Below are 23,302 nucleotides of genomic sequence, written 5' to 3'. Positions count from 1 at the left end.
TTATATGCTTCTAGGTTCATCCTAGTAGATCTGCCATAGGAGTGTTTACAGAAAAGTTACCAGGGTGCCTACCTCGCATGCTGAGATGTCATCAGATTAATGGAAAAGAGCACATGGCCGAAATGGGTATTGTGCGAATGGTATTCAAGGCCACTGATCAATGGTTGTAACAGTTTGTTAGGACAGGGTGCTAGATGTGGTCATTATCCAAATGTACTGTTTATAAAGTTGAGGAAACCTCCAGTCAGCTGAGACTGAAGATATCAGTTGGATGAGTGATGAAACGTTTCTTCCATTAAAAATAAAATGTCTGGATGAACTGGGATTTCCTTAACTGGATGATAGAGCATGCTTCAAGACATTTTCACACATATTTTCTGCAGATCTAAACTTTTCTAGACATTACTTGATGGAAGTGAGAATATACATGTCCGATGTCTATAACTGACCTGACTCTCCCGATATTTATACTGAAAAATATTGGGAGAGTTCATAATATAAGCATCTCATACCGTTACAAGTTGATCTTTAATCTTTTACCATTGGATTCGTCCAAAGGTTTTCCACACTTGCAGCTGTCTGGAGAGCATCTGGCATAAGACCCCAGTCCTTTTAGGACTGGCTTGAGCCTCTAGCCTGGTTATGCTTATTTAAGATAATAATTTGGAAAATGTTTTTACTTTAAAGACTTCATTTATTTCCAGTGTAATATATGGGATGGTGTGCATAATATCTTGGATAAGTGGTAAAAAGATGGATGGATGGATGGATGGATGGACAGACTTATTCTTTTACACACTGCATAAGTGCAATGCGAAGCGTTGGATGAAGGGGTGTAAAGCATGCCGTCACTTGACCGTAGCGCCATGAAGACATGTGAGATGTGAGACATGTGAGAAATCACACTTCACCTTCTGGTAATCCAGTGCACCTCATTGCTGGATCATGGTTTTGATTTTGTGTGAAGATGTCACTCTCATGACTGGCCAATCGGTGGAATGCACTCTGTTGATGTCATGTCTTTGGAATGAGTCAGATCTCTTGGAACCTAGCCAAGCAGGTACTAAAAAAAGCACCTGTTACCAGGTTCTACCACCTAATGGAGAACCCTAAAAATCAAGTCAAGTCAAGCCGAGCCAAGTAGGTACTAGTTGAAAAAGCCATTTAATGCTTCAGTATGACAATACATTTTGGACAATTTCATGCTCCCAACTTTGTGAGAACAGTGGGGATTTTAGTTTGGGGCTTTCTGTTTCAACAGTGCACAAAGCAAGGTCCATAAGAACTTGACTGGCCTGTACAGACCCCTAAAACAACTCGACAAAAGACCTCGTCTAACATCAATGTCTAACCTTACAAATGCACTTCTTGAAGAATTGTCAAAAGTTCCCATAAACTCATTCTTGATGATATTCCTAATTCTGAATATCAAGTGCAAAAAAAAAAAAAACAAAAACAGTGAACAAAGTAATCACTGTAATACATTAAGAACAAGAAGGATTGTCCTCTGTAGACAGACATGAAGAAACACCTTTTGAAAAACTGTAAGTGTATTGTAAGACACAAATGCTTGATCTTTCCTTTATGTTTGTTTCTCCCACTGTGTTGTTCTGTTTGGTGATCATTTAGTTTGTGTAAGAACGCAATTTATTAAGAAAGGAAACCCATTATTTCCAATGTAGAAGCACAATGTAGGCGATGAGGAGCAAAGGCAGGAGAAATGCAGTTAGGGCAGTTAGAGAGGCAGGTGGACGGAGATAGAGCAGAAACAAACAAATGAAGAGGGCATTTCATACGTGGCTCCCCTGTAGTGCGTAGCTGAATAGAGCCAGCGCAGATGTCAAAGGACAGGCCTCTCAGCCACATTGTACACATAGCTTTCACCACAGCACCCTGACAAAATATTGGCAACTAGGTAAATATTGTGGATGGCAGGGGGTTAGAGGTGTATGCTGGACCTGTAAGACTTAAATGAAAATCAATACTGGTGAGCTGTTGAGGCCATAGTGGTCCATGTGTCTGTCTCTACAGTACTGTGTGTTCACTTGGAGTGTTTGTGGTAATGGCAGCTATCATAATCACGGGACACTTGAAGGATCAGGGTACTTGGGTCTAAGTGAGCCACTGTGTACCCCTGCAAACAAAATATACTGTATACACAAACACACACAAACAAATATAACCAATATATATATAAATATAAAATTCCAAAGAATTCCATTCATGCATGTATTTGATATCATTCATATGTTTGTTTTTTCAAACACAAAATCTGATTAAGCAAAATCCAGAAAACCCATTTTCTGAGGCGTAACACTTTGCTCCCTTCATCAGCCAAGCAGAACAGCTATTGCTCACTCACTGAGAAATGAAGACCCCGAGCAGGGTAGACAGGCCTTTGGGCAAACATACATGAACACAACTACACACCAACACCAGAGTGTGTCTTAGAGGGATTAATAAACAAAGCTTAAATGTTGTGCTGAGGACCGGAGCACGGGCCCAGGATCAAGCAGGCTTTGGTTTCATCCCCATTCTAAATGTAATTCCTTGTTCTAGAAAAGGGGCAGTTAACAGCTACTGCTCCAATGCTATGGTCATGTCATCTAAAAGAAATCCAAGCGTATGATTAGGCCCTGGTAGGTTTGGGTGAGGCCGAGGGGAGACTGTGGGTGGGATAGGCAGGTTGATTTCAGGGGCACTTTCTAATAGGCATTCACTTTGTGAAAGCTCCTGCCTTCAACACACGCACACAATTTCTAGACTGTTAGCGCTCTTTCGCTGTCTTTCTCCCACTCATTTGGTGATCTCGTGGAGCGAGATTTTTCCATGGAGGACAATAGCAGTGGAAATGGATTATGATTATAAAGGATAGGTAGAGCTTGGCACTGCACCTACACTGCAATGTTAATGTGGTGAAGCACACCTCAGGAGTTCCCTGTCCTTTCTGTCTAAGCTGTAGGTTTAATGATTTATTATTATTATTATTATTATTATTATTATTATTATTATTATTATTATTATTATTATTATTATTATTATTATTATTATTATTATTATTTATATGTTATACAGTGTGCCTTTGCAATACACCTTACATTTTCTAAGCTCCTCTATTCAAAGCCTTCCGTAGCCCTCTGTTATGGTAGCATTTAAAATCTCCCCTGGCTTTTTTTCTCTTTTGAGGGAATTCAAGTGTGAAGGTTTGACATGGTCAAATAATCAGCATTAATTTGACAGAATCACAAAAGCGATACCTTTTTATTCGGCTCCCCCCATCAAATAATTAGTTGCACATTTTAGATATTTGATTGCAGTTTGGCCATTAATAATTCATGCTCGCTAAATTCATAAAACATCGTCTTGTCCCCAGCAAGTAACATTTGATATTACATCTGAAGGCCCAGAGCAGAGATGTTTGCCAGAATCCAATCAAATGAAATTTCTAAAAATACTGACTAGCATGTTTTCCCTCAGAGCCTCTCAGTGGCCCTTTAAGAACGACTGGAGGAGGAGAGGAGTCCCCTGCTATCTATTTTCTTTGGCACCACAGCTCTTTTCTGAACGCCTTCCATTTGATTCCCTGCCTTCCCCCCACCCCCCCACCCCTCCCCACCCCCCACCCCAACTCTTTTCCAGCTCCTTCTCATGATGTCAATTTAATTCAATCTAAAGGATTTAAAGCAACCAGAGGCTTTTAATGTCTGTTGGAAAGGCACTTGTAACACATTAAATTTACTTTCACCTTTCTGCTGGGTTTTTAAGGGGGGAGATAAAGATCAATTATTTGCCAAATCTGAAGTTTCATTAAAATCACTTTTCTCTGTCTGTGTCCTTGCGTCGTTTTAAGTGGGCCATCTGTCTAAACATCTCTTAGGGTCCTTTTTCTTTTTTTTCTGATCATTTCCTCGCCTTATTCATGAACCCTAGGAGTCCAGCTTTGTAGTAGTGTTGGAGCTAGAGCAGGCTACCCCCACTGAATACAGCTCTGGGCCTCAGCCTGTGCAAGACTCCCCCTCTACCCTGCTACCTCTCCCCAAATAGCCTCCCCTCCCCTTTACCTCCCTCCACCTCTTCCCCATAAAGGCCCACAGAATCTCTGAACTTGCTACACAGAAATGACCCGCCTTATTGTGATCAGTTATCCTCAACCCCAGTCTCTCTCGCTCTCTATCTCCCTCTTCCCCTCTCAAACCCACCCACTGTTCCAGATCCCCCTGCCTCGTCCCTAGCCTTCACTCCTTTCCTGCCTCTCCTCCTCATTGCAGATTTGTATGCAGACTGTGACCTGGGCGGCTACAAAGGACCGCACATTATTCTTGATCATTCCTCTGCCCCCATGAAGCCGGTTATGCGGAAAGAACCCTTAATGATGCTCTGACTATTAACAGTGTTTTATGTCCAAATGTGCCGCTCGTTCTCCTAACCACCCAGTCAAATATAGATACAAGAAATGTGGGAATCTGCAGTGACAATGATTCTGGTAAAATATACATAAGCCCAGTTTGATTGTAGCAGTAACTGGCAAGTAAAGGGTCCAATTAAGTGACCGTGGAACATGGCGGTGGCTGGTGATGGACTTTTGGTCGTCTCAGATAAATTCAAAGTTAGCTTTAAAGTTGTTCTTGGTTATACATTTCCTAAGCGTGAATATCCAATGCAAGATTTACTTTCTAAATAATACTCATCATTAGTAAAGAGTGATGATTATCATTTGCACAATATGTCAAGTAATGTCACATGTGATATGTCATTTTTTTGGTAAAAATTTCATTTTTTTCACAAAACCCCCCCCAAATAAATCAAAAATAACTTTTTATGGAAAACGTAAATAACCTTTTCGAACGAAGAATGATAAAATGAGAGTTTCCAGAGTATGTGTGCGGGTGCATGTGTGCGTCGTATTTAGGAGTACGAGATTAGTCGTGATCGGTGTTTGTTGTCACAGTGCCAGCATTGTGTCTGCAGCCAGTCCATCCAGGCCCCCGCGTCTCCCATCTCGTCCCAAGCTCATCCCTCTGTCTGTAGGAAGACAAGTCACAGCGCCAGTCTGGCTTGATGCCAGTGTGGAAGCTCTGGTTAAGTCTCTTTGCCAAGCCTGGATTACACTGAGATGTTAATCATGGGAGAGCATATTAAAAGCATTATTGTATACTTTCCATTTTCAAACCGTAGTGACATTTCGTTGGCGGTAGACGCACCACCTGCGAGCTCTTTTGAATCTTTGCCTTTTTTCTTCTTCTCTTTTTTTTTAACGCATCTTCAGTAAAATACGTCAAAAGGCACGTCTTACTGGAGAGTCCGTGGAGTATTTTGGGTGGAGTTTGGTAAAGAGGAATGCCCTTTAAATTCTAGTCTCTTTTGTTACTTCATTGTTGCAGCTTATTGTGTCATAAGTAATTCTAGCTGACTTCAAAGGAGGTTGGGGCCGCCAACTGTAGGGTTGTGGGAAGCACTGTGAATGTCAAGCTATGCAAACGACCTCTCTCAGATGGGAACGATACAGCTCGTCTCTCGTGAAAATAGTTTGTTTCCCTTCCCGTCTCCCTTCAGATTGATACATGACCTAAATTTGGCAAATTTGAACTTATAACGCAGGGAACCTGATGCCAAACCTGTTTTATTTTGCCGCACGATGTGTGCAGATCTGTTTGTAAGTGTGTGCGTGTGTGCGTGTTTATGCACAAGACTCGCATTTATTGGGTTTTGTAGGGGTGAGTGGGAGATGCCAAAATGGCAAAGGGAGCACCACAGAAATAGATCATATTTCTGTGTTCTGTGTTTTCTCCTAATAAACCAAAGCAATATATCAGAATTACACATAATCGAGGCTTTTCAATTTTGACTAAGTTGATTTGAGTGAGATGTGTGTAGGAGAAAAGAGGCCTGTAACCAATTCACTTAGGGAGTATGTATGCATTTGGGCCCCTATAGTGAAGCAGACAGACGTTCAAATTCGAATGATGAATCGTCCTGTTTTACTGCATCTGTTTATACTGAATTTGGCAACAGATTTTAGCAGACCTGTCACCCATTTGTTCTCCGCAATGATTTAATCGTGTTTGAGTTACGGGATGCTGAAGTAAACATCAGCATACCTTATGTGGAAGGAAGAGAAGAATGTCACCAGTCCCTGACAGAGCTGTCAGTTCGCTCTGCGTTCCTATTGATGGAAGCAGGTGCAGATTTATGACAAAGAGGGTAAGAAAAGTCATGTAAGCGAGAACAACAGAAACAGAGCCAAACAGAGAAAAGCTAAGACCACGAGTATGGAAAGATGAAGCATTTTGCAGAGTTGCTGGCGATCAGCAGGAGTTGGACAAACAGAGATTGTTGGTGGTGGTGGAGATCAGGGGTCCATGCTATCACTGTCTGCGCTACCAGAGAGATCTCCACAGGGGGAAAGAGTGCCCTCTGGACCTCCACACATCCATCTAAAGCGGTCGTGCACATTCCTTACATACTCCTAATATTGGCTTGTCCATCTTCCGCTCATTGTGCTGCCGTTTGACTGATATCTTTATTCACATCTTTGAAAAGGTCTGCACTTGTCTCTGTTTGCCACGGTATAATCAATACGATGGGAATGTGTTAACAAGCAAGCAAAAGGGGAAAAAAATTGTTTTGACAAACCTAACCTAAATAAAAGTAAACAGGAGTCACGGTATTCCAGCACTTCAATCATGCAGCTTTGCGTCTCTGCATGTTTCTGTCATATTTACAATATGGTGCAGTTTGAGGGAACATTTTCTCTCTCGACAGCCGTGAAAGCATCTCCGTGCTCATGGTAACAGAAAGAATTTGCACCTGCACATTTGCAGCTGTCAGAACTTCCTGCTGATGCTCACATAAGGTTTTACAGCACACATAAGCATAGATTTTGCTGCAGGAAGAAGGAGATTCTTGGATGGGACACGTCCCGCTGCATCTTCATTGCTTCAGCTCTATTGCACCTCTTTTGCAATCGCACAGATTTAGCGCTTAACTTCTAAGAAGTCTGTATTATTTGCTTTTTACAACTTGGCTTTTACATATGTGTGTGAGATGTAACCAAACTACAAGTGAGGATCCCATATTAGCTTTCATGGTTAGTGGGGGTTTTTTTTGCTCTCACTCTCTCTTTCTCTCCCTCTGTCTCACTCTGCGTGTGTGTGTGTGTGTGTGTGTGTGTGTGTGTGTGTGTGTGTGTGTGTGTGTGTGTGTGTGTGTGTGTGTGTGTGTGTGTGCGTGTGTGTGTGTGTGTGTGTGTGTATTTTAACGAAAGAAAGTTTCAGATCCACGTTCCTTAGTCTTAATGAACCCATCAGTCAATAACAGTCAATGACAGCAGTTCCTCGTGTTATCAGTATTCACGCGGGAAATCGGCAGCTTTCTAATTAAGTGGATCAGAATTAATCAAGCAGCAGCTTACTGTGGGTCTTTGTCAGAGGAGGAAGTAGTTATCACCCAAAGAACACACACGCACACACATACACATACACACACACATAATTAAAGTATATATAGATATATATTCAACCTTGCGACTGTTTCTGCTTTATACATCTCATTATAAAATCTATTAAAACTAAGTTAATTAGTAAAAGGCGTAGTACATTTTTTGGGGTGTTTTTTAAACTGCATCCCAGGTCAGCTTGAATTAACACTCTTAAAAATGTTCTTTTTTTACCTTTTTTTTATTTTCAGCTTCTCAGGTTAACCTCCTTTGCGGGTCCTTTGCAACAATGGAAATCTAACTTTATCTTCATCTGAAACTGTTTGGCATTTAAACTCTGCTCTTGTTGATTTTTGGATTCGACTAACCTTTAGGAGGCGAGCTGTGCATCTTCGGTATTTATACACTTGTTTGTGTACTTTTTGTGTTGTTTGAGAGAGAGCGAAACCCTCTGCATATGCCTACATGCACAGTATTTATGTTTGTACCTACAGGCTGCATGTACATTCTGCTGAAAAAGGAAAAAGACAGACAGGCCTGCGTGTATATAATATTTGCGCTTTAATATCGTCATTGCCTGGATGTCCTCTTCATCTTGAGCCACAGACTCAGAGAGGTGCCCTCCCCCAGCTGACCTTTCAATGTAAACTGCTTATTTTAAGATGCCATGTTGCATCACCGCAGAGAGGCTGCTGGGATGCAACTCTAGTGTTGCAGGGAATGAGGGAGACAATTCAGAGGTGGGGAGAATCCATCTAAGTGACCTCTCCAGCCTCTGACCTTTTAATGAAGCTTTTATTACTGACAACCACATTCACTTTGTTTTGTTTTGGACTTAACCCTCGTTGAACCGCAGATTAGATGTTGCTCTTTGGCTCGCGTAGCCACAGGTTATTCTTCTCTTTTCTTTCCTTGTTACAGTCTTTTCTGTCTTCTTTCATCATAGCTGCATTCAACAACATGTTAAAAGATTATTTGTTTTGTTTCTTCCAGAGTTTGAGCTCACCTTCAAGACAACATGAATCTCAAAGATCAACATCAGAAGTTAAAGGTAGTAAAAAAAAATCAAATATTCATTAAATGTCCTCTTATTTAACTGAACAAAAGAAGAGAGACCTTGCCAACATGGCAACATAAAATATTTACATTTCTAAATAACACAAGAATCTCTCTAAAATGTATGTATGTATGATTTCATAATATGTTCCTATGTTTCTTGTGTTTAGGAAGCTGCGATGAAGACATTATTTCCCAGGTATGGAAAATGGGGCATAATTTGGATCAGATTATGTCAAAAATGTGTGAAATAAATGCATCAAGTTTTAATGTCAAATGCCAAATGGCAGTAAAAACGCAGTTAAGAAACCAAAGATTAAACTGGGAAAAAACATACAGTTACAATAACTGTGCTCATCTTCATTATATTGTGGTTATTGTGGCAGTATTGTGCAGTTCATTTTATTTTTAGGATGACTCGCTGCTGTTTGAAAACGGCATCACTTGGAGCGCCCCAGTCGGGTCTGATATTTAAAACACCATTATAACCGTGTTATAAGACTATAAGAGGGAGTTTATGTTAATCCCTGAAGTCATATTCATATATGATAGGAGGCTGAAGGCTGAAGGATTTACACAGCGTAAATATGCTGAATGTCTTAATCTGCTGTATTTTATTAGTAACTGCACGAAAGGGTTTCTCCAAACCTCATTTATGCACACATGTTTCAATGCTACCTATGTACATTTATGAGATACTGCCAATAATGAACATGTCTATACTGGGAGGCAAAGGATGCATTTACTTTCAAGTCGACTGTTTACTCTTTTAAAAAAACAGTAATAAATACAATGCCAAGATGATGGACTGTATGATGAGCTGAAACTCAGTAAGTACACTATTTATACGAAACACTGTTTTCCTGTGTGCTTTCTTAGATTTACCACTCACTTTACCTCAAGTAGGCAATAGATTGAGCAGAAAACAACAATCAAACCCGTCACTTCCCCTCGGACCAGTCTTGTTCTATCTACTGTCCCACAGTGTGCTTTGACTGTGAGCTGTCTGCTTAGCCTGTGGCTGTCTGGCACACTGACCCCCTTAAGAGGATACATTGTGTGTATGTGTGTGTGGGTGTGAGTGAGCGCGCGTATGTACACGCACACCCGTGGGCGTGACTGTGTGTGTTTGTTTGTGAGTGAGTGTGTGTGGGTGCCACCCCTCCTCTAGCCCAACATCAGCTCATGTCCTGGCTGTTATAAATAATTCATTGGCCATTTGAGGCCCCCAGAGCAGAAGAGCACTTGTGCAAGCCTTTAGTGATGGCCTTTAGTTACTTCTTACAAATACCCACTTAAACAGTCTTCACACACAAGAATACGCTCCTCACAAACAACACCAAAGCGGCCACTTAAACTGTCACAGCAGATCAATGGGAAGTCTAAATTCAACATTATCCTCTTATGTCAAAGCTTTTTTCAACCTGACAGTACTCAAGCAAATAGATATTTCCTTTATCCCGTTCAGCCTTTTATCACTTAGCCTGGACTAGTATCTGTATCCAGAAGCTCCGGCTAGGGTCAGGGTGGATATTTTGATGGAGCGGGGAGGAGTGTGATGCAAGGTGGAGGCAAAACACCTGGATTTCTTCCTCCAATCTGCTACTTGCTTCTGGTTTGTGCATTTGATGTGCCATGCAAATGAATGGGGGGAGAGAGGTAATCGAGCGAGGTGGGTGAGACATGGCAAGACACGGAGGAAGAGACAGAGGATGAGGCATTGGGAGGTCAGAGTAGCATCTAGCCTCCCGAGGAGAGGAAGAGAACTGTCCGGTAGCACCTGCCTCATTACCGTCTGCACTCCCTTGGTCTGACGTAACCCCGGTAACCCTGAAGAATATACATTAGCTGTGGGCCATACCTATAGGCCATGCAAACACATTTGTACAAGTTTTTGTCGATTAACTAATTCAGAAGTGAGCTTCATTATTCCACAGCCTTAATTGAGATAACAATGCAAATTCCCTTCATTAACTGTGACATGGACAATTTCTCGCGGGCTCCACAGGGACACCATTATATTCAGAGCCCATGGAGCAGGTTGCAAGGTGTCATCAGATATTCAAATGGCATGCTTGTTTAATTGCAGTAAATGTAGCATGTCCGGACGGCTTGGTGGAGGACATTTGGAGTGCGAGCCCGGCCTTTTTTGTGTCGCTCTTTTAGGTGTGTATGTGCGCGCTACGTGTTTGGTAATAGAGGCATTTGAATAGTAGTTGAGGTAGGAGTCAGTTCAAGGTGTGAGTATAGGTGTGTGTGTGCGTGTGTGCTTAAAGGTGCAGGGCCAATGCCCCTCCCACCCCTCCCACCCCCCAGGCAGCTGTTTGCGGGCCCCTGTGCGATCCCGTGGGGCTCCTGAGGGAGTGTGTTGTTGGACTCTTGTCTTTTATGGCAGCAGCAGTAAACATGACAGGCTGTTTGGAGACCATCTGTTTCCAATGGCTGCCGCATGGTAACAGGGAGCTCAACCTGAGATCTGCTTGGTGTCTGTCTCAAAGGTAACAGTCCTGTCTTCCAGCTCCTGCAATGGGATTCTGACGGGTAGTGGGAGAGGGGACGCGGATGAGAGAGGGGATTCCAGTGAGATAAAACTTGGCATCCGCATGTAATACCTAGCATCAAACAGCACCCGAAGGACCTACTGGTATACTCTCATCACTTAAAAAAAACACACACACACTTCAAACATAGGCAGAAAAATGTCCACACGCTCTTTTCAGCACACACATAGCTACACCTCGGGTCATTAGGTTAAAGCGGTATTAAGAGAGGCGGTCCCAGAGCATGACAGATTGACTCAAGTTCTTCTAACACTCTCTGGCTGCCTACACGGTGCTATGTCAAAAGCCTGCACCCCCCCACCAAACACCTTCTCTTGCCAAATGAGATGAAGCAAACAAGAGACTGTCATACTCCTCTTAACACATAAGTCATTAATATGTCTCTGATGCAATCATTTGTTGACCTCACTCATTAATTTGGGCTTGTTCTCACTTAAACAGCATTCAAATCAAAACAGTGCGTATAGCTTTGAGGTGTGACTCTGGCTGATTTGCAAGTCCTTTACCTTTGAGGCCATCTTGTTGCCATTAGAGTATCACAGATCATTTTTCTTTTTTTTCTTCCCTTTTTTCCTCCTGTGTTTTTTCTTGGTCTGTAATCATTTGTTGAAATCTGACTTAAGAAAAACACCAGTCACCCTTGGCCAGCTAACAGTAGCCAGGCAGAGTTTTTATTTAGCCATCTGAAGAGGTGTATCTGTTGAAACAAGGTTGGCAATCTTTCTATCTTAGGCTAATTATTCTTTTAAAGCCATTTACTTTCCCATCATTACCCTGCTTAAACAAGCCTATCCCGAAAGGCCATGAACCTCTCTCTCTCTCTCTCTCGTTCTCTCTCTTTCTGCCTTGTCATTTCATTCTCCCTTGCACATACCCACTCATTAAAGAGCTGCTGCAGTCCGCCACTCATTATTGCACAGTACATTTACATTGAATAGGTCATTGGGACCCAACTAAGTGGAACTAATGTGGGATAGAATAGTAGACGGTTTGGCTTCAGTGTTACACAAACCCTCTGCTCTGGAATAAGGACTCTGTGATAGCTGTTAAGCGGGTGGCAGAGCGCCTCACTGATCCGAGACAGGCCACAAACAAATCTTGGGTTTGCTCGTTTGTTTTGTGGCTGTCTGTGTTTTGGCTTTTCTTTATCGTAATTGGTATGGAACGGGGCTGTTCTCTTCATCAAAACATAAAGGAAAGCTCGCTCAGCTTTGTTAGATATGCACGTTTAGAGGTCTTATTTTTTTATGTTTTTTTTTTTTAATTTGTTTCAGTTGAAATGTTATGTATAGGCTCGTAATTATGCAGGGATAAGGATGCAGAAGGCAAGGCCATATGGTGGATGTCTCCTTGCCTTACTGACACAGAGAAGACTTAGAAATGAAGCACAGGGTCACTCCTTGACATCGGCCAGTGCGCATCATAAAGAGACAGAAGTATACAGTATATGCACGCAGTCAGCAATGCCTGCAAACTGTATAATCTGACTGTATGCTTTCAGCAATAAGTCGTTGTGCAGTGAAACATCTGTTGTTGATGTTTATGGAAATACAGCCACTGCTTTTGTCATGCTGACAATAAAGTCTGCCTTCCTACACAACATGTGTTAGGTCTCCAGTTGAAGTAAACAGGCAGTAATTCTGTATCTTGTTTCTACTTCGTAGGCTCGTCTGTGGGTGCAGCCAGGGAGGAGATGATAGCTGATACTTACACCTCTGGCTCAACGTGGTGGGCGAGAGCACAGCAGCTGGTTGACTTTTATTAAGACACTGCAATGTGTGTGTCTGCGCGCACGTGTGTATCTGCGCAGAGCGAGTGAGCACAACCGCAGCACACGTTTCAGCCCGTTTACATATCGATATACTGTATGTTCTCTGTGCCGTGTGTAGACGCAGACACGATCGACTGTTCTATCAATTAACACTTCGGCTCCATGTTATGTGACAACAAAAAAAAGGGATTTTCTTTGTGTGTGTGTGTGTGTGTGTGTGTGTGGCTGGTTAGGAGATCATTTTGCTGAACATGGGAGCAAGTAAGGAAAAGGGTTAGGAAGAACTAAGAAGAGAGGGAGTACCCTGTCTATGTGAATCCACTTCAACTGGATTTAGCTGTATGAAGTAAGATAGATCAAATATTGAGTAAGTGAAGGAAGGGCATCTCCACATCAAAGGCACGGATTGGGAGGCACAGGGAGAGATTAAAGGCAGCCTTGAAGAACTGGGTGAAGGAGACCAAACTGTGGTAGGAGCCATACTGGATGGACCAGTCGATAGCCAACACCACTGCACTGCTCCTCCAAGTCACTGCTACATGAGCTCCTTTTCTATCCTGCCAGATCTTAAACGCTCACACAATGACCTTGAGGAGGAAACGATCATGAGACACAAGACACTTGGAGGTGCTTTTTTTTTTTTTAAATGAACACCATCCAATTTTTTTTCCATTTAGAGGAAGTCGTCATCCACCCCCTCTCTCTATTTTCTCCAAACTTCCACCCTTTACGTAAAGGTTGCGGCATTTCAGCTTTCATCTACAATGTCTTCTATAATTCTAATTTCACAAAATGTTTGCATATTTCTTTGGACAGTCAACTAACTGAAAGAGTAATGAAAGGAGAGGACACAATAGCACATAAACAAAGTTGAGTAGAAACCCAAACCCCTGCAGATTCTGGCCTAATCAGCCTGCCCTGTTCTGGCCCAGCTTGCATGCCTGCATGCCTGCCCGAGCTTGGCTGGGTTTGAAAAGTCATGCTTGTGGGTGGATGCTACTCATAAATATGTATTTGGCTTAAGCCGTGTAGTCCCACTGCTCTCGACTCTGCCTTGCCCGCCCAAACCTTATGCTCCTTTTCACTCTTCAGTCCTTCACAAGTAAAGGATGCAACTTCCCAGGGCATTCACATTAAAAGAAATACAGAAAAATAAGATTGGCGATAGAATCTCTGTAACAGGTTGCCGCTACATAAGAAATGTAAAGGAGGGCAGCAGGGCGTGTGTAAAGATAACATGTAGGTAAATGCCACTGTTGTAACAATTCCAAACAAAGAATAGAGACAAAAGTCTAGAAGCTGCACTACTTCCTTTGGAGTGAAGCACCATATAAACATCTATCTTTCTGTGTCAGTCTTCACTGATGGCTTCATTGGCACCACTCTGATTCGTTTCAAAGCTCGCTAGTAAAGGAGGACCTTAAAAATACCTCACTTAAATCTTCCCTGAAGAATTTCTGTTTCTTTTTACCTTGGAAATTGAGATATGTCTGACTGAGTGCATAATCCTGATCCTGAATTTTGATTTAGGCTGCAGCTAGTGTTTTCTGAGGATGCGTGTGCTTCAAGTCAAAAGGCACAGAAGCTAAAACCTAAGATCTCTGCATGTACAATCTGCTGGGAATCTGTCATGTGATCCCTTTTTATCTACACAGTTAGTGTGTGTGTGCGAGTGTGAGCACGCATGTGTTTCTGTGCTTGTGTATACGCGTGGCAGCCTCATATGAGCACTGATTCACTAAGTTGTTCCCACTCCTCTCTCTTTGCGTTTCCTTGGTTGCAGGTTTGCACTTTGCTAAGTGAAGATGTGCGTTTAAAACTATGTCAGTACTAACAGTAACTGGCTTTCTGTGTAATCCTACAGTCATGTTTAAAGCACTCCTCCTCCTCCCTTACTTACTTGCCTTTCTTTAGACTTGTGAAAGTTGCTGCTCCTTTTTTGTCTTTCTCCTAATAATGCTATTGTTAGCTTTAATGAGAAGAAGTGCTTGTATTTTGTGACAGTTCTCAGAATTTAGAAAGATCACCCATAAACAAGAACTGATGGCTCCCTGAAAACACACACACGCACACGCACGCACGCACACACACACACACACACACACACACACACACGGTTTTAGGCTTTGAACAAATAGCAATCTTTGTTGCAGTCATTTTTAAATGCAGTGTGAAACTGATTGCACATAGTAGGCAACAAAAAACATCAAATAGCTCAACGATTTTTCATGTAGTAGATGTAGCTGTGTAGTTTGTTAGATGACTACCCTAAAATAATAACACAATACCAGAATATTGGTTGATGTACTTGTATAAAAGGCTTTGCGGTGGAAAGAGAATTTGCCTAACATATGCTGTTTAGTCACTTCCCTCTAGGCCTACGTGACACCTGATACTCAAATTTTACACAAAGTAAAAAGAGGTGAGACACAATCAGAAAAAGAGTAACAAGCCCCAAAAAATGAAAGCACTTTTTTTTTGGTTACTTTTCATGATGACAGTCATTCTGTGCGCATTCTATTTTTGTTATAGTAACCTGATGATTCCTTCTGTAATGTGTTGTCCATCATTCTTTCAAAGCTAGAAATAATTCAGATTTATACCTTGAATGTGTGAGTAGCAGTCCTTTATAGACGCTGAAGGGATTGTCTTTTAACCTAATTGTTGGAAGAGACGATAGAAGAATGACAATCTCCAGGCTGCAAGCCAACCCAAACCTTTCAATCTTTGCTCTGCAGGGATTGGCCACTCGACTCTGCCAGCCAAACTGCTGCAGTAACCTTGACAGGAGCTGACCTCTGTGATTATAATCCTTCTATTCTCATCCACAGGTGAGTTTTTTTTCTGCCTTTGTCTTTTGGTTTATTATTACCAGTAAAAACTATTAAAGTCAAATACGTTTCAATAACACTCATCAGGCTTCTTAGTCGTATGCTCAATTGCTGCTCTAGTCTTTAGCTGTAGGATCTCTCCTTTTCTGGCCTTGTTTTTACAAGCTCACACCTCTTATTTCTTCTCCAAGGCCCATCCTTTCCAGGCCCAGCCCGGTGTAAACTCCTGCCTACAGTAGCCTGTCCACCCTATGCCCTGGCTGTCAGCTTTCCAGGCAGGCTGTGTTGACAAGGGGAGGCCACTAGGGCTGTCTGTCATGGGGTTATTCTCAGGGCGGAGACGGTTCAGCTGATTCGCTGACACCGGCTGGCGTGCGCAGGGGCTGGAAGGGCGGGCATTTGGCGGGGATTCACAATGTGTGTATGTGCGAGTCTTTATGTGTGTGCATTTGGCGGGGAGCTACCAGGGGTTAGCCTTGCCAGATGACAGGTATAAGGAAGGCGCAGAGAGAGGCTCAAGAGGCAAAAAAAGAAATACAGGGCAGGCTTCTTCTACACACCTAAACAGACACATAGATATGGTCACACAATCATAGTGAGTTGAAGGACAATGAACAGGGTTTCAGAGCTCAGAAACACAGCTGGGCATAAATGCCCTCAAGAGAGGTGTGTTTTAATCAAAGAGTGAAAACAATGGACATAAACTAACCTGATTAAATGTATTACTTCTGTAAGTTCCGACTGCCTCTTATGACCCCTGTAAACATGCCTGCCTACTACCTAGAATGCTTATTTTGCAAGAGCTCTTTCTTGATTAAAATTATTTGCCCACTAGATACTTTGAGATTGTAATGTTGCATATGTATGACAGTCCAATTATGGTAATGATGATGTTCAAGTCAAGCGATTGCAAAAGTCTGTACCTGGGGAAGCCAGAAGTGAGAACTGAACTGAACCTTAGGTGCGCATGTTCTACCAAAACTAATATAAACTATGACGTCAGAAAAGGTTGATTATTGTAACAATGTTTCTTGACAATAAATCTTATAATACAATAAACGACACCAAACAGGAGTCACTGGCACCTCCTGACACACCCTCCTTATGTTGGTTACCAGTTTGGTCACACACTGCTGTGGGATGGCATCCCATTCCTTAACCAGCAGTTGTCACAAGTCAGCCAGTGTGGTTGTGTCGGTCACAGAATAAGCTATTTGGCCAAATCTTATCTGTCAATACCAGTGTGATGGACCGAGTTGAAAACAGGAGTCACAGGGTAACTAAGCAAAACACAACTGTAAACAACAAACAGTGCAGTATAGTCTGGTATGAATACATAAGCATGTGCACGCTTACAAATAGAACAAATATATCCAAACCAATCAATAAAGTTTTTGGAAACTAAAGTGTGTTATTGTGTTCAAACAAAGAAATGAAAATACACAAGAGTTACCAACTTTAGAGTGTGGCCATGGGTTTGGCCATCACACCAGTTTCAGTGGTAGCTTTTCATTAGAAATGTGGCACCATTGAAGTGGCAAATAGCAGGCTTTCCAATGGTATACAACAGCGGTCTCCAACCTTTTTTGCGGTTTATGTTTTCACGGACCGGCCTTTAAGATTTTGCGGATAAATACAACAAAATAAAACCAGTACCGATACCAAAAAAGAAGATTTATTCATAACACATTCATAATAATCAAAAGAGATTTAAAAAAAAAACAACGATAAAAACCCTGAAAACCATAAATTTCACACCCGAGCCTCAACTCTCACAGCCCGGTACTAAATTCATGGACTAGTACCAGTCCATGGCCCCGGGGTTGGGACCACTGGTATACAATTTATTGCTAAGAAGCATTATTATAACAAAGAAATAATCGACCAAACACAAATTTCCTTACTTTTTGTGCATTTTACTTGTTGCTCAGTTATGGTATTTTTTGCAGATCTCTTCACAATGAGCACAAACCTGCACAAAATGTCATCCAAAGCCCTCAAAGAAAACCATCCTGTTTCGCGGTTGAACGTTTGGAAAGATTTGCTTTCATCAAATATTGCTCCGAATATTTCTTTACGTATTGTAGCCAAACAGGTCATTTTAACTAGCATCTGTACAGAACATGTGTTTCTAAATGTACTCAGGCATAACCAGATGTTGCTTTTCATAGTTCCAATGTTGGCTTTTGTGATAAACCTGTTCTTGCAAGCGTTGCCACATAGTGGAATGATGCAACCCTTGTTTCTTCTGCTTTTGCAAAGAAACGCAGGTTTTGCTTTGCCTGTCAGCAGAGCTTGCTTTTCTTAATTCTTTTCTTTTTTACCTTTTTTCTGCAATTTGCAAGCTGGAGTCGCTTTGATAGATTTCTTACCTTCCCCAACATATTTTCAGTCAGTTGCCCACTGCTGAGTGCTTCCACAGGTTTAAAGAATCAGAAATTTAATAAGAGCTTTCATCAGGTGACAGTTCCTAATGGCATCTTTTGACCAGCCTTTTGACCAAGCACTTCCAAGAGACTTTTAAGAGTTAATGAATTTGAGAATTTCTAATCATTATCAAGTCTCTAAATTAAACTCAAACCTTATTGAAAGTCAGGTGATTCTTTGTCACTTCCTTCAGAATTCTTAACGGACTTTTATATCAACATCAAATATGGTCGTCTAGTTGCAAGACGCCTTGTTACGCAGCAGTTCGATACAAAGATGTTTTGGACTCTTGTCTTTTTAAAAATATTAGCAACTAATATAGATCATGAAAGCTCTGCCCATCAGACAATTTGTTATCTGTTTTTATTAGCAGACTTAAACAGACACACACACACACAAACACACACACACACAGAATCAAAGTCCCATTGTACATCTGGACTTTGAAGTTGGAATTGTCCTCGGTCCCGGTTATGCAGCTAACAAAGGTTTTTGGAGTGGCTTTTTATCTTTATTGAGAAAATATCCAAATATGTAAACAGTGCAGACATGCTCAGCATTATTATTACAGGGAAAAAAACACAATGTGATTTTAGATAAATAAATAGAGTTAACTATACAGTTACACAGTCACAGTATACAGACTGTATACTGCGTGGGCGTGTTTCATGTGGTAGGGGATACATTTGAAGAAACAAGATTTTGCTTTTATGTTTAAGATTTACCATTTACAGTTCAATTTTTAGCACGTTTAAATTGTGTAATGACAGCCTACCACTCCAGCCTTCCAATGCATCACTGTCACCTGTTTTATGCAATATATAATCTTTAACTGGAGTCCAGAAAGTAATTGAATGTATATAGTAGTAAAGTAAAAGTGTATTTTCAATAAGAATTCATGCAAACAAAAAAGAAATACATTTTATTTTAAAGGAATATGAGTTTTTTTGACTATATTTTGACATTTGATGTGTAGGCCTTCTTTAAGCTGATTGATAATACTGGATTTATGAGGAAAAAATCATCCATCTGCCATTTAGTACCTGTGCAAATGTTCATCCAAACAGCTGCATCATACCATTCTCTCTTTACTGCTCTTTAAATTGATAGAAATAACTGGAGAAAACGTTTTAGTTGCTGGAATAGATTATCAAAATCTTTCACTGCATAATTTAGTGTTCAGCTTATTGCATGAAAGGAGAAGAAAATATTTACATAAATAATACTTTTATCAGCTCAGTTTTGCTTAAAGATAGTGTGGCATCCTGGACATTTTAGGTTGCAGGATTCTTTGAAGATCTATTTATTATTACTTAGAATGCTCTCTCTCTCTCTGTGTGTGTGTGTGTGTGTGTGTGTGTGTGTGTGTGTGTGTGTGTGTGTGTGTGTAAAATAGATCACTGACACTGCATCGTATTAAAATTGTACTTGGGAGCAATGTTGTTGGTTCTTGTGCTGGTAGCCTGAATCAGCTGTGCATTCTGACACATGACAAGACTCCAACCAGCCACAAGCCACGATCAGCTTGTTTTAAACCTGTAAAACCTTAAACCATTGTATTACTTTCACATTCTTAGAAAGATTTTAACCACCAATATTGGTCTGCATTTTAGCCTGGGATCTGCAGATCTAACAACTGATATTTCAGAGTTTTATTTATACAGTGTCTGTGCAATCCTGGGGAGCTTCCCAGGATCTGACATCCTCAGCTGAGCCTGTTCAGACTGTCCTCCTGTGGGATTTTTCAAGGCTTGATACTACAGGACTATCAGGTACAATTTTCCCCATGATGTGATGTTTGAAACTTTACAGGTCCATTGAAACTATATACATATATACTGAATATATGTCTCTGTGTGAGGTGGGGATAATCCCTTGATCTCCTTCAGAAGGTCCCAGCAACATGCCAATGCTGACTTTGGCTAGAAGAACCAGGACAGCTCAGGCGCCAAGGGAGTCTCATTCCACTCATGTGGTGCCAGCACTTAAACAAACAGGGTCAGCTTTCAAAGACAAAGACTGGACATGGATCCACTGGACTCTCAGTCAAGTACTCTGATTCAGTCTATTCATAAATCTGTCAGTCTCTCTCAACACAGAGGCACATTCAAAGCAGTCGGGGTTGAGGATGGGGTGGGCATTTGTTTCATCTAAGCACCAGCACTGCTTGCTTTAAAGTGCCATTTGTTGTCTTTCTTGTGATTACTTTCTTTTTGCAATGAACGTATGGAATAATAAGTGCTGCATTTGAAACATTTCGCATCTTTGAAATGAAATTATGCTTTGACATTTTCCTGGTAATTTTTTTTCCCTGCTTCTCATTTATATACATATTTTCACTCAATAACGTCGTCTCTGCTCTTACCTTGGACCTCAATTATCATCTTGAGAGTTTCGAAATCCTACATTAGACAAATGGCAATTGACTCTTTTCTGTTGCCTATAATAGAAGCAGCATTGTGAAACTGCAAATGAGATAGAGTTCAGACATTAGTATTCTGTTAATTTGACCCTAGGCGCCTCAGTGCAATCAGATCTGAAGCCAAAGCACTTAGCCTATGCTAAGGATTAATGACGGCCATCTAAAACAATTTGGGAGCCAATCAGTTGAACTGAGGAGGGTAAATCTAATATGATAATTTATCTGCATCAACGCGACTCGCCTGGCAGGGAGGAGTATGCTAATTGCGCGACCCTTACCTAGTGACTGGATGCACACAGCTGGGTGTGCTGGCTCTAGCTCTGCTATTAGGGAACTTTGAGGGACTTTGGAGTTTGCTGAAGCGAGTTCTCCTTGGAGGGTGATGGGAAGTGAACCCCGCCGCTTCACACTGAGCTCAGTCCTGCTCCCCTCAACCCCTCCATTTCAATTTCCATAATGTGCCCGCCTCCAATGACATGACAGCAAGGCGCAAATAAGTGTCTATATTGGTATCAGATAGAGATGTAGTGGATAGCAGTTTTAATATGGTTGGAAGGCCTCCCCAAGAGACCATTTTTGCCACTGCAGAACATGAGTTACACAGTTACAACAATAGTCTCTTAATTGATTCGTTTAATTAGCCAGAGATGGAACTAGCACTACAGCTTGTCATCCTCTATCATAGGGGGTCTCCTCAGCAGCCCGCACGGTCACTCTCGTACCCCACGCCAGTCAGGCTTCTATTAAAGTGTAATTACATGTAAATGAAAACTACATAAAAACCCCTTTGCAAGTTGACCACTGAAACATTCCTTACCCTCAGAGCCCTCCCGTTTCTTTTCATTATTTTAACTGATGAAAAGAAAGTGAAAGAGTATTTTGAAAGCGCGGCAGCCTGACGCTTTTTATAATTCACGCAGACACATTTCAAATATCTTGGCCTACTTGTGGAAGACAAGCAATTAATCAGCGCTTTTGATGGAGAGGTAACCCCAAATCAGTTCTCGGCTTTGTGCTATGGAGACGGAGCACTTGGGCGAGTTGCGGGGTGGGGGGTTAGAAGCAAGGGTGGGGATCAGGGGGCCTGTATGGGGCTGTGTAAGAGTTTCTATTTAAACTGATGCCGCTTAACAAAAACAGCCACCATTCCAAATCCTTTGCAACCACTCCCCCGCCTCTCGCCCCGTTGTTTACCGCAGGCCCAACTTCACAAGCCTTCTTGGTATGAAGTTGGAGCCAGAGAGCTAAGAGTAGGGGAGTGATTACAACTTCCTTCGGCGTGAATGGTGCAGATGTCGGCCTGGCCTCAGTGAAGCAGAACAATGCCCTCAAAGGCGTCTGGACACAATGGGCCTTTCTCCTCTGCCGTAGATGTCTCTCTATAGCAGCTTGCAGCGCGGGGATGCTAAGCAGGTGGCACACAGAGAGACAGAGACGGCCCCGGCCCTTTCAAGTTCCCTTGGCTGAAAAGCATCAGTGGGTACATGTGTGGAGGAGTTGCCGCGGATTGCTTCTGTGGTCAGTCTGGGCATTAGCGTCTGGAGGTGTCATTTAGCAGTGGATTAGCCAGGCTGCCTGTTCACTGGGGATTTTCCCCCATTGATGGGCCACCGAGAGAAGCAAAGAATTGATGCTCGCTGGCGTCTTTTTCTCTGATCTGTCATGGCTCGGTCGAAGATTGAGCGGTGTTTTGCCCTCCTATGAGGAAGTTAGAAAGTTCTGCTGCCCAACCGCCATGCCTAACTTTTCCCCACTCTCATTGCTCAGTTTTTCCCTTTTTTCTATAACAATTGCTATTTGTGCCATATACTTTATAAGCTATGAAAACATACCAACCAGAAGAGTATAAAATGATCTGAAATTTTAGAGAAGAGATTCACAAAGCTATATTTTGTATAATATTCAAGTGGGATTCTGCTTGATTGTGATTCCCACACTACATATTTGTGTACCAAGTGGAGGCACCCTGCTCTTATGGATTTACAGATTTAATTATGACAGCACTAGTGTCCCACCGCGTGTTTACCACAAAGAGTCTGTCTGTTATGGAGCTGAATAATTTGCTCTGTACTTCCCCAGCTGCGTGGCATTACTGTGGTTTTCCTGGGCCCAGCGGAGAGCAGTGGGGACCAAATGAAGAAGAGTCACCTGGCGTCTCCTTCCAAGGTCTCACAGAGTTAACATGTAATGAATAAATTAATATTTAATGAAGTAGAGGTCCACTGTTACACTCACCCTGCACTAGTGCCATCGGGGGAAGATAGAGGTTGAAGGCACTAAATACTGCACTGGATGCCGTGAATTGACAAACAACTTCAAAAAGACAGAAAAAGTGGTGCTAAATACTTTGGGTTCTCTCCCGCTGTGCTCGTTTGAGCAGAAGTTAATGTCATCTCTACTTCTTTTTTTGTCTTATTTGTGTTTTTATCTTTTCATGTTCATGGTTCATGTTGGATCCCAGCTTTCATCACAGTGGGCTGATTAAAGAGTTGTGACTCCTGTACAGAGTCTTTGTTTAAATCATTATTTTTAAAATACAGAGCAATAATTTCCATCGCTTTTTCGTTTTTGCTTTTTAAGACATCTAACAGTCTAGTAATAATTGGGGCATTCTGGAGGGCAGCTTTCATATAATAAATCTTCACTGGTTCCAGTCAGTGTGTCCTCCTTGCCCTCTCCTTACCCATACTGACCAGCTACCTAACCACCTCAAAAACTGGTTATGTACCAGAAGAATGTACAGTATTGCATCTGATGTATGATGGCGGTAAAAAAAATATGCCTACAAAAATACCTCTC

This window comes from Neolamprologus brichardi, chromosome 16, assembly GCF_056152115.1.
Source record: "Neolamprologus brichardi isolate AB-2024 chromosome 16, ASM5615211v1, whole genome shotgun sequence".
Taxonomy (NCBI): Eukaryota; Metazoa; Chordata; class Actinopteri; order Cichliformes; family Cichlidae; genus Neolamprologus; species Neolamprologus brichardi.
The sequence above is the reverse complement of the archived record's forward strand: the minus strand, read 5'-3'. Positions refer to the sequence as shown.